The 12,929-nt window shown below is 38.0% G+C and overlaps 1 long non-coding RNA gene across 1 annotated transcript in view; it reads right to left on the reverse strand.

Moving 5' to 3' along the window:
• Nucleotides 1-539: 539 nt before the first annotated feature.
• LOC121960313 overlaps nucleotides 540-12,929 on the reverse strand; it is a 50,939-nt gene continuing 38,549 nt past the window's right edge. Inside the window, exon 3 of the long non-coding RNA XR_006106956.1 lies at nucleotides 540-619. This is a non-coding gene — a long non-coding RNA (uncharacterized LOC121960313). The remainder of the gene's footprint in view (nucleotides 620-12,929) is intronic.

A 12,929-nucleotide genomic window follows, 5' to 3' on the forward strand; every position in this document is an offset into this window, starting at 1 on the left:
ACGACAAAAACCAGATAATTTTGTGCATTTAAACAGTCATTGACTTCATCATCCTCATAGGTGTTGAAGTTGAATAGTAATTATCAAATCTGAATCCAGTATTGAAAGTGTTTACTGAGTCTAATATGCTTCAAATATATTTTCATTTCAACTATTACAATAAAGCTGTCACTATTTTCATATATTCATTACAGGCGCCTACCTATACATTTTTGTAACATACAGCACATGCCATATGCATGAATGTTAATGAATGTAAATGGCTTGGCTAATGAATTGTTAGTAAGCTGCATCTCAAGTGGCTTGAGGGATCTCATTAAAGAATATAGCAAAGCAAACGTGTCTGTCAAGTCAGGTAATTAGACGTCTCTGTTAATTACTTGTGATGTCTTTTAATGGCCATGAAATACATTTTTTTATTAACTGCACAATTTTGTGTGTGCTTCACCGTACATGCAAGTGTTGTTGACAGAGTCGTCAGGGCAGTGGTGGTAGCAGTGACACCAAAGCATGTTCTGAGCTGACACTGTGGCTGTGTTGCTGCTGCTGCCCTCCTCCGCCTTTTGCTGCGAAGCCCCCTTCCATCCGTTTTTCTGCAGCATGGTGTCCAACATGTTGGCTGTGCACAGAGAGAGAGAGAGAGAGAGAGAGAAACTGGACTGAGCACCACAGTAAAACATCTGGACACTCCTCTTTCTCCAGCGAAGCCAGGGGAGTAAAACTTAAGTACACGTACCTCAGGAAAATTAAATAAGAAATAAATCAAAGGATCCAAACAACATTTCTGCTCATGTCCAGCGGGTCTTTTGAATTATATAGTTCTGCCTGCCTTGGCACCGTTACCATGGCAATGCTATCCACAGAATGTGTGAATATGTGCTGCTGAAAGCAACCCTGCTGTTCTGGACTCGACTCAATGTACCTGCATGAAGTCTGGAACCAGAATAACAGTAGAAAGAACTCTTTGTGCTATGTGTGTGTGCACACACATAGCACAAGGCATGCTCACGCAATGCATTCAGTAGGCAGAAATTGCAAAACTTAGATTTATTGGGTGTCAGTCAGTCAGAATGATTATTGCTATTTCTTAAAAAAATGTTGCATGCTATTTTAGAAGTTACATAGCTAACTTAGTAATCCTGCTTGGCACAATACTTCTTCATGGACTCCAGTTTCTGAAGGCAGGTGTCCAACTGATGGTCATTATATATAAAAGCTGACATTCTCTGTACGTTCCCATGAATAGTGGGGTGTTTTATTCTTATGTCCCCACGCTGGTGATAGCTGTGGCTGGAGGCATTTTGTTTTTGGGTTGTCCGTCCATCCCGTTGTCATAAACGTAATATCTCAAGAACACCTAGAGGGAATTTCGTCAAATTTGGCAAAAATGTCCACTTGGACTCACAAATGTGCTGGTTAGAATTTGATGAGCAAAGATCAAGGTCACTGAGACCTTGCATTTGTCTTATTCTCAGTGAATGCTGTATTTCAAGAGCATTTTGAGTGATTTCTTTAGATCTGGCACAAACATCCACTTTAAGTCAAGGATAAACTGATTTGATTTTTTTGGTCAAAGGTCAGGGTCACTGTGACCGAGTCTGTCTCATTCTCATGAACTTGAGGTCACTGTGACCTCACAAAAATGGTTTTGGCCATAACTCAAGAATTCATATGCCAATTATGTCAAAATTTCCCACAAATGCCTGATAGGTTAAAATGGTAAAGAGATAACATTTTTTATCTTAAAGGTTTAAGGTCAACTTCACTGTGACACCATAATATGCAGCAATCACATTTTTCTGGCCATTACTTAAAATTGTTTCTCCGGCACAAAAAGGGAGATATTTGGTTGGAACTGGAGACACTAATCCTGGGTGCGCACCTTGAAACACTGCTGATTGTATAAATCTTCTGTACTGCCGCGGGGGACGATGTGTGTGAAGCATCCAAATTTTCACGGATATTGATGTCAACTATTGACAACTTGACTGGTTCACAGAGACATACACCTGTTAGGCAGTAGTTCTAGTTTTGGTTCATGACTTGGGAACAAGTGATCACTTTGTGTACTGAACTCAGTCGAGTGGCATTTAATGCTGGCATGTGACTTTTTGTGTTATAAAAAGTATTATATTGTTTTGATTTTGCATCACATGTACACTGTCACTTGGATGATTTTTTACAAAGTAGTTTGTAGTAGTCTGTAGTAACACTAAATACATCACTGTAACATATTACAGAGAATCCATCTAACATATCTGGTACAGTTAGAAAAGGTTCAGAGTTTTATAATATTATTAACAGTATTCTTTATGTTAATCGCTTTCTACCACAGATCAAGTCATCCAAACCAACAATAGAATTTGTTATCAACAGAACTGATAATCCGGTCAAAATGGTTTAAGTAAACCTGTTGCACTAGTAAATGATGAGACTGTCATTTCTTATAATATACAGTATAAATTAACAAATATGCAAAACAGGAATAGTAAAAAAATAATGTCATTTGTTCTACACATCCTTCCTTTTATCCAATCTGCCTGCACAACAGCAATCATCTCCAAGTGGCACACAACTGTTGACAGACATTATTACTACTGTATGTTACTGGATATATGGGATGATCTAGTGTTTATGTTCTGAGGGGAGGAATAACATTTCCAGCAGGCAATAGATACAGTTGAACTACAGTACCAAAGCAAAGTCATGCCAAGTGCAGTAACACAGTGCAAGTGTATTCACATAAACCAGGAGCAGGATAATTTTATTGCTCTGGTCTTACTTATCCTAAAAACTGTTAACTGCTGCAGGTCCCACTGAATCCTGAATCAATACAAGGTCATGCTTTAAACAAAAAGGGAATTCCATCTTTTGGTATTAAAATGACTACTAAATATTCGGCCGGGAATAACTGTACACATATATGTACATGTAACTGCTGGATTAAGTGTTGATTATGAGGGAAAACCTAAACACAAACTAGTTTTAAATCATGAACTCATGAGCTAATATCCTGGAAAAATAATAATTAATATCAGTGATTTGGCATTTAATTATTTCATTAGAAGAAAAATCCATTTTTCATTCATAGTACACTAATAATATTCACAGTCAGATGTTTAGACACGAGTTTTAAGTGTTTGATTAAAAAAATGCCAAGTTTAAAATGTGACTCACTAAGACTGATGATAAATACAGTAAACACGATGTGAAACCTGTTTTATCCATACTATCAAGTTACTGAAGGTTCATACATTCATCAGCAGATAATAAAACCAGTTCAGACAGCAGCTCGTCCCTGAAGACCTCTGTGGTCAGAGAGCTGAGCTGTGTTGTGCCACACTATATGGATGTCTTCCTAACTCTCTCTCTCCTGCTCTTCTCTCCTAAAATATTCACATCATTTAGATTTCAAAAACAGTGAGATAAGTTATTTATCAGCATTGAAATCCTGAGTTAGTTTGCAAACAAAGGACGTTCACAGTAAAATTAACTATGAAAGTCGAGATACCACAGGTGTACATCCCCACATTAGCTCCATTCATCCAAAAAATCCCAGAATAGCTTCCTTACACTGTGGATGGGCTTTTCTAAAGTAGGTGTAAGTAGATCTAAGCAGTGCAACAGCCTGAAAGTCGACCAACCATTGAAAAAAGGACATGAGTAATCCTCCAGGGGACAACGTGATGAAAAGGCTGAATCCTAGTGTGGTACAGTATAAACACAGTGACTGTTCTTTAAGTGGGACTCTGTGTCCTTCCATGCTAATCTGTGCTACCGTTTCTGTCAGAGGGGAAGTTTGCAGAGGTGTTCTGATCCTCCCTCGCAGTGGCCTTGGTTTTTCTGTGAGTGTGCATGAAAAAAACAAAACAAATGACGGGATGTTTCATGAAGTTGTCAGGCCTTTAGATACATTCTGTCCATATCAGCTTTACCGGTAAGTGAGAAAGCAGACAAGAGCAGGTCACTTTCAGACAGAAATGTTACAGAACAGCTGACGCAGGGAGAGGACAATCCTAAAATTAGTCAGAGTACCACCTTACAAATAATTGTAAAATGCACCAAATTTTGTTTTTGTAATTCTCCCTATTGTTTGAGCTTAATGAAACCATGGGGTGCACAGTATAACATGAATTATACAAAGCTGCAACATATCTGATTGCATAACATACTGCTCAACAGGCTCACAAGAGTATTAGTGGAAATCATTTACTGTCATGTTTGCTCACAGAACTTTTACCTTGAACTGATATAAAAGGTATTTAAGTTGGCAGAAGATTAATGTTAATACATAAAAGTATGCAGTTATTTCTCTACAACTTTTAGAAACATAAGGCTGCCATTTGTGTAGGCAGAGTTTGTTATGCTTGTTATACAGGAGCAGCTTTACTACAAAATCACTGTGTGTAGACTATTAAAGAGGCTATAGGATGTAAAGCCAGCAGGAGTCTTAAGAGAGCGTAGGAGAGAGGGCAACTTTGTTACGCTTAGCACAAGTTCTACTAACAGAGAAGTTTAAAGACTTGATTGATGAAGAAGAAAAATCCAAATAATTAAAACCACCTGATTTTATGGTTTTCTTGCCCTGTAAGTAAACAGACTCAACATATATGAATTGGGTATATAAGATAAAGATTGTATTACTATCATTATTGTTGATACACCACAGTATTCTATTGTTTTTTACACACACACACACACACACACACACACACACACACACACACACACACCAAACCGACTTGCTGTGTCAGCGAGGGGCACACTCAAGGTCACCCCGAAATCTGATCTGCATCCCCCACACATTCCACAGGCTGTTCCTCCAACTAGACACATAACGCACAAACATGCAATGCACACACACACTCTGTGGCTGGACTATTAATTACTTGTTTTTAGTTTTAATTCCAATTTTGCCTTTCAGCGATGATAAAAACAAGGTAATAGAGATAAAACAACGATCGTGGTGCATCCTCTTTCAAAACGACGGTCTCATTTTGTCTGGCCGCTCTGCCATCCAGCGCACCGCTTTCCTTTACAGCAGGATGCTGTCACCCCTCCAGACTCACGCAGCCAGACTGTAACATGCACTTGAAGCAATTAAAAATAACATATAAGAGAATGACTCCAGCTGGAGAACTTTCAGTCACAATTTGTTGCCGTCCGTCAGTGGCCATGTGTCTACGGGCACTTCCACACCAGTTTCAGCTTTTCCAAATGTATCTGAATTAGTGATGACAGTTCATGTGATTGTGCAGTCATCATGACCATGTTTGTTATCTCTTTTCATTTCTGGCTGAACACTATCAGCGTGGTCTGAAAAACGTCCTCCTTTTTCACTTCCCGCCAAGTTTTCTGTGGTGACAGAGGTAGCATGACTGTTCCTGTGTGTTTGATGATACTAATGACACATGGGAACTAAACTGACATTGAAATTTCCATGCCAGATCTAGATATCTAGCCAACAGCTACCACTCTATCATTTTGTATATTGTTTATATTGCATTTTATAATATAGTTTTTCCCTTTTTTGATGTTTTAAAGTTGTGGCTGTCTGTTACTAAATGTTTTCCTGAAGTTAGTCAGGATGCAACAAAAAATGAACTTTGACCGTCATGAACTGACTTATTATTGAAGACATATTTAACATATTGTTGTTCAATAATCTACAGATTTTTTTCAAGGTTATATGCACAGCACATTTTTCTGCTGCACAAGCATGTGTCAGACAGTATCGCACACTACTGAATAATGCAGAAATAAGGCACAACATCAAACTGCACTTCACTTAAAGAATATAGACAGGAGAAATAAGAAAGGTAACCTGTACGTAAGAATGATTTATGTCTGGAATACGGCCACCCACATTGTACAAATCCATCCTACACACAACCAACAAGCTAAGCATCATGGGATCTTGATGCAAAAACAAAAAGTAACCAAACAAAAACCCTTCATTGAATTCATATCTTAGCTGTATTAGCTGATTAAGCTTATTAATGACTGTGGCTTTTCAGTGAAACACAGCTCACAGACTGACTTTATTTTTAGACACTAATCCTCTATTTAATTTCCATACAGAGAGTTGGCAGCATTATTAGGAGGATATAGCATTGGCAAGACATTAGTGTCTTCTTATATTTTTTTTACTTGCACTTGAATATTTACTAGTTCAAGAGTTCAAGAATGATAATGGAGGTCATTTTCAGGCTGGAAATGAGTATGAAGCCAAAAAAAAAAAAAAAACGAAGAAAATATAGAATGGAGAAAATCAAATATCCCAATAATCTTTTTTTTACCAAATATCTTGATATCAATATTGTGACAATATTGTAGGATTTACTACTGGTGCTTTCATAAAATATTGAGTTATTTGACAAATTATCATCAGTATAGTTGATATAATGACTAGGTGGGCAATGTGAACAATAGAAAAGCTTTGACAGTCGGTTTCTTTCAGAAAAATTGCATCACTTTATAGTAATGCTGCATTTAAAACCAAAAAAGACAACAGTTATGTCATATTACGATATCCAACATCCAAGGCGATATCTAGTCTCATATCACAATACTGACATAATATCGATATATTGCCCAGCTTTAGTACAATGTACCAAAAACATGCATTACATTTGGTGAATGTTTCAAAGACAGAGGATATTTGAGGATGTTTTAAAATAGAGTCAAGAATGAGTAAGGAGTTGGGCATTTTGGAGAATGAGCTGTGTTATACGGTTGAGTATTGTTTGGGGTTTTTTTTCTGATACCATTGCTAAAATGATACTTTTTAAACTGTACTCTACTTTTTTTTTTAAAGAAATCACAAAAAGAAGAGTCTACAATGTTAATTGTTAAGGCAAATTTAAATTTGAAAATTGAACATGATATTAATGCTTAAAAGTTTAAACTTAAAAATATAAATATGGATAAATACAAAACACTATAAAGAGATTCACAAAATAACTAAACCTAACCAAACTAAAATAATTAAACACCAGATAACAGTCACACTATTAAGAGAAGCAAAATACACTTTAAGTTTGGATCAATGATTTGATGTAAAAAAAATTTAATTGAAAATGTAGGCAAATCTGTTCCTCTGATTTGCACTCCCTGTGTGTTTGCTGTTGTGCACTATGGAGGCATTTATCTGAAATTGGGTCCCATGAAAACAATAATTAATTTGACACAGACGGGTAAGGGCAGAATTTCCTCTAATCACCAAATCTCATTCCTGACAGTACTCTGGAATTGAAAAGTTTGTGATATGACCCGTACATTAAACTAAAGTTGTAATCTAGACGGACACTGGCGATCAATAAATGTACTGCTATAAAACTGGGTTTGGTTTTTCCATCGAGAGATAACTGAGAAAATCAATGTAAAACAGAATTACTGCCATTACAAGTTTGAGAAATCTTGATGCGGGAATTTCATGTCCCGGAAAATGAAAAAAAAAAGAAGAAATCTCTGCACAAAGTGTTCCAATTTCAACCCTTGTTTCACAAGAGCCGAGTTCATGGAGCTACAGCCATTTAATCTGTGAGCTGAGACCTTCACACTGAGTGTTCATCACAAGCGGAGAGGAGGACATGAGCGAAAAAAGGGAGATAAGTTACTCCAGGTGGCTATTATAAATCACCTCCTCAAAGGAGACATCTTCCCCAGTGTCTCCAGAGTGCACTCTGACCCCGAGGGGGGTTGCAACCAACCTGCAAAGAGGTCATACATCCTCCTCCACCCAACACCGCACCCTCATCCCTCTTAACCCCCTACAGCCTTCAAAGAACTCTGCCACAGAAGGCACACACACACGCACACACACATGTGCACACATCACACACACACGCACACACACAAGGGGCACATTCCAAACTCTCTCCTCCGTCTCTGCTGGTACACTCACATCAGGTCATCTGTTTCCACCAAGCAGCTTCCAGCAACCTGTTCTGTGTTTACCGGCCGTGACCAGACTGCCTTTGCGGAGGAATGAGACGGTCACTTTGAGGCTCCCACCACCCGCAGCAGTAATGCCACAACAAATTTATGGAGGGGAGACCTGTCTGCCGTTGACCCTGCTTCACATTGTACCCTAACTCAACCTTCAGAAAAACTACAGCTCAACTGTCAGACTCACAATGTTTGCTCGGAGAAAACTTTACACAAGGGTGCGATTACAGCACAGAGCTGCTATATCCACAACAAAATACTCAGCAGACGCATAGACACATTGACTTTTGCTATATTCCAATAAATGCCAGAAAACAGAAAGAGACAGACACGTGTGTTGTAAAGGCAACAAACTAAAGTGCACTGAGATTTATTAACATGCTGATGTATAGGGCTGAAAAATCTGGATAATATAATATATTAGATTTAGTTTATTGGACTAATATAGCGATTGCAATACAGCAATTGCAATATGATTCACAGTAATGGAGGTTACAGTTATTTTTGCATCATTATGCCATTTTCATGGAATAATACATTAACCCGTTGGAACCTGAGCGAAGAGACTACTGGACTGTTTCTTTCAAAAACATGGGAAAAAGGGAAAAAGGCTATGATCAACTTGAGAAGAAATGACACAAAAATTAGCATGAAGGTTTTTGTGCTTGAAATCAGCACAAAAATGTGTCTAAAAACAACAACAATTCTGCAACATCATCTCTGGCTTTAAACAAAATCTAGATATACTTACTTATTTCCTTTTTCTTCATGTTTTTGAAAGATTTCAAACCACTTTACTCACACAGCTTTAAATACCTGTGAAAGGCACCTGGGCACAGCACCAGAAAAGTCACGTGGATCCAGGTGTAAAAGGGTTAAAACAATCATGGTGAATTTTTTTTGCAAGGATTTGAACCAAATTAAGACTTCTGTAGTGTACAATTAGTTTTGGGCCAGGACATCTCTGCAGCATCACAATACTTAATTTAAAACGGCATTTTCATTCATATTTTTCCTTTACTGAATATTGAGCCTCCTTCGATTTTGCAGTGATCTACATTGTAATTCTAGTTAACTGTTCAGCCCTACTTATAAATCACCAAAAATCCTGCATATGAATGGTCTTGCATTTGAAAGGGTAGAAAAAACAACAAATGTGATCTAGGAATATACTTCGCTAACCACATTATGAGGAACTTACATACAAGTTCATTTCTTTAAAAACATGCATTTCTCTGAGAAATAAGTGTCTATAGTTATATATAGTTATATATAGTCTATAGTTATTTATAGTATAGTTATATAAAATTTTCTGAGGTCCCAGAGAATCTCTATGTAATTGTGTGAATACTTTCCTTTCACTTTTACTTCCAAATAACAATGCAGTAATTTAACCTACCAATAAAAATGAACATTTAGTTAAATAAAAACAATGTTTTCTTACACAGCTGCCATAGAGAGTACATGCAGAGCTGGATAATGCTCACAAATGCACACACAGACTGACAGAAAGAACAGGTGTAGATGCTGGCATGTAATGACACCAAGGCTTTGTATTAACCACAGTGTGGTGTGCGCGTGTGGCACTCATCCCAACACACTATCTCAGTCCTATCTTCTTATTTATTACTGTCTGGTTCAAGATATGTTTTTAATACTGTCTGTCCACAAGGCTCATCAGTTCATCTCACTGCTCATCTATCCATCCATGTGGTCTGGACTTACTGGAAAAAGCCACAAGCCACTGACTAATGCTGGGCTCCATTACAGACATATTAAGAGAATGCAGCCATAGCACCACCACAATATGTCATTTTACCCAACAATATTACCTCTGTCAAAAAAGCATTTTTTTTCTCAAGGCTGTTCAAGGTCTTTATAACTAACAGCAACGAGAAAGGACTTTTATTTTGTGTTGATTTTTGCGACTCCTATGGACAATAGTGGTAGGTTTTCTCAGAATGAAGACTGCATTTCCCATGAGTACCAATGCCTGTTGTAAAGACCTAAATTCAGCAAAAATTAGCTGGGGAAGCCAGTTAAGACAGAAATTATTTTTAATATATATTTTTTTAAACACAGCTGGATACATAACAATTAAGTTGTGTATCTATTTGTTGCATTGTAAGATTAATGTTAATAAATGTAATATGAAGATGGTGCTTCTATGATCCTTTCCATTTGCACTAGGAAATCCTAACTTGCAATTTCTCTGCTAGAGATTTCAACTGTGACGCCCCCTGAAGTTGGATTTCTGGAAAGTTAAAGGAACCTGACTGACCATGACCTCAAAATCCAATATGGCTGCTCTGTGCATCAACAGTAGTGAAAGCTGAAGCATTAAACAATTTACAATTTCACACACAGTCCTGTCCAACCCCTATCTGTGGACAAGTTGCTACAGTGTTTTTATGGGACATATATAGCATAGCACACTGTTATCAACTGGTATTGCTAACATTTTGGTTTTCCAACTTGTTGTGCTGGAGTATGATCAACGTCATTATGTGATGTCATTCAGGGCTCGTACCTCCAAACTCAGAGCTCAATTGAAAGCAGCATCAGTACCATTGATAATGTTGTGTCTTTATACATGAAGCTCAGAAACAGGGCCAACATCCTTAGTTCTGTCATAAGCCAGTTGTGTTAAAGTAATATCCAGTGTGACCTCCGTCATTTTCAGTGTGTGCTCAGGTGCAAGCTAACAGCTGAAGGCATAAAGGTTCCTATTCATTTTTCATTCTTTCGTTTCAACTTCACTCACTCAATTAGCTAACAATTATCTGCCATTGTTTCACAAGCCATCTCAATGTGAAGCCTCAGCATTGAAACAGAGGGAATAACAGACTCCAGCAGAGCAAGTTAGTCATATTACATACCTGTCTAGGAGGGAGAGGGCCAAGTCAGGATCAGTTTTGAATCCTTTCAAATCCTGCAGTTCTCTCCATCTGCTAAATGATTGATCAAGGTCAACTCCTGTTTTTGCCTGTGCTCTTTCAACGTTTTTCTTCTGTCAATTCTTTTTTTCTCTTTGCTGATTCTACCCCAGTATCGGCCATAACCACGCAATACAACGTCAAAAATAAAATTCTCTAAAGAAACGTATCCTCCTTCTGTCTTTTTAACTGCCTACATTCTACTCACATCAAAATTTTACCAGAGAAAATGTAAATGTAGACTCCTCTGGTCTATTTTTGCAGGATATCAGACCCACAGAGAGGCATTAAGAATTTAGAAATTGCCAATCTCCTCACTGATGGTCTTGTTGCTTATGCAGGTCATATAAAGTTATCATTAAAAAAAATTGAGACTGTTTGATAACCAGTTAAATGCTCCATGTAGCTGCAAATGTTCAACACTGCACTGTTAACAACAACAGTATTATTCTATACTCATGAATTTGGAAAGATCATCATTCAAAAGCTGCTACTTTTAAAATCTGCACTCTAGTACTCCCTAAACTCACAAAAAGGAGCCCTACGCATCCAAATCTCACCAGGCAGATATACTCATGTGATGCACATGAATAACTATTGCACAAACACACACACACACACACACATGCACACACATGCACACACATGCACACACACACAGTATATTGCTCCCATGCCTGACCGCTGGAGCAGCACATCTGCCTGGGGATCAAATTCTGTGTGGGGGAACCGTATCCACATCCTGACAGGAAGCAGCACACAGAAGGCTGGAGAGGCCTGGTCCTGCCGAGGACCAACTGCTGCTGTTTTGTACTTCTGGACCACTGCGCTACATTACACTCTGACCTTATTCCACAACAGTCCACACAGATGTCTTCCCAAAGTGTAGCGATTGCTACAAAACACTTTCTGTTTCAAACGATTCAGCAAATGTTTTATACATAGAGTTAAAAGCATCATCAACACATAAACTGATTCTGTGAGGACCCAATAAAACAATTTCTCCATTACATTCTTTCTATTTTAGGCACAAATATAATGACCCTTAATGAACGTCACAATCGTCCTGTTTTCTCCTATCCTAAATTCAAACTGGAAGATTTTCTAATTTGCAACAAACCTACTTTAAACTCCTTCACACTAGTGCAACTCAAGCAGAGCTACAGATGACAAATGGTTGTTGATAAACACAAAACTAATATACCCCCTCTACAGAGATACACTCCTACAGAGACACACTGACATTTCCAGATATTCAAACATCGCTGTGAATGAAAACACACACTGTACTTGGAAAACGGCTCCTCAGAGAGCCCTGTTGATTGTAAATGTCTGTCCAGAAGACCAGAGGATGGTTTTAGTGATATCAAGTAAACTTTTTGTGGTCTTCTGTGTTTTCCCATCATGGGCTGAAATTGAAAAAAAGTTCATAAACAGCTGGTCATTAAATTGTCCATTTTGGTGGCTGTTTGGTAGGTGACATCTCACCTTCTCAGAGAGTACAGTGAGAGTTTGGACGTTCTGGGAGTTGTTGCATTTGCAGGAATGACCCAGACATGTTGACTTTTCATGGTCACTGAGCAGCTTTTTGCTATAAACACTGGACAAAAGCAAAACCAAAATGTGGATTGGGAAAATGAGCAAAACCAAAACACATTTTTAAAAATGTAACCATCATAAAAGTATATTATCAAACATACAACCAAAATCTTTTTATTTTAACTGCACTAAAAAATGAGAGCCAAGGCTCATCTACTCTCTGTTAACCTCACCAGCCTATAGAAACAGGTGGCAAATTGACCGGGCTGCTTAGATTTATGGGCAACCTCCCACATGTTTTACTCATTTGGGAGACCTTTAAAAAGATCTGATCACTGCAGAAACCCAAAAAGCAACTGGCGGCTCAAGTATGTGAAAGAAAGTGGACAAAAGGAGTTAAAATTATGGAGCCTGCCACTGCAGAAAGAGCTTATAATATAGATCTTTCCGGAAATGGCTCACAGCTTCTGTCTGCACTGACAGGAACAAGCAGAAACTGTCAGT

This window comes from Plectropomus leopardus, chromosome 20 (genome assembly GCF_008729295.1).
Source record: "Plectropomus leopardus isolate mb chromosome 20, YSFRI_Pleo_2.0, whole genome shotgun sequence".
Classification (NCBI taxonomy): Eukaryota; Metazoa; Chordata; class Actinopteri; order Perciformes; family Serranidae; genus Plectropomus; species Plectropomus leopardus.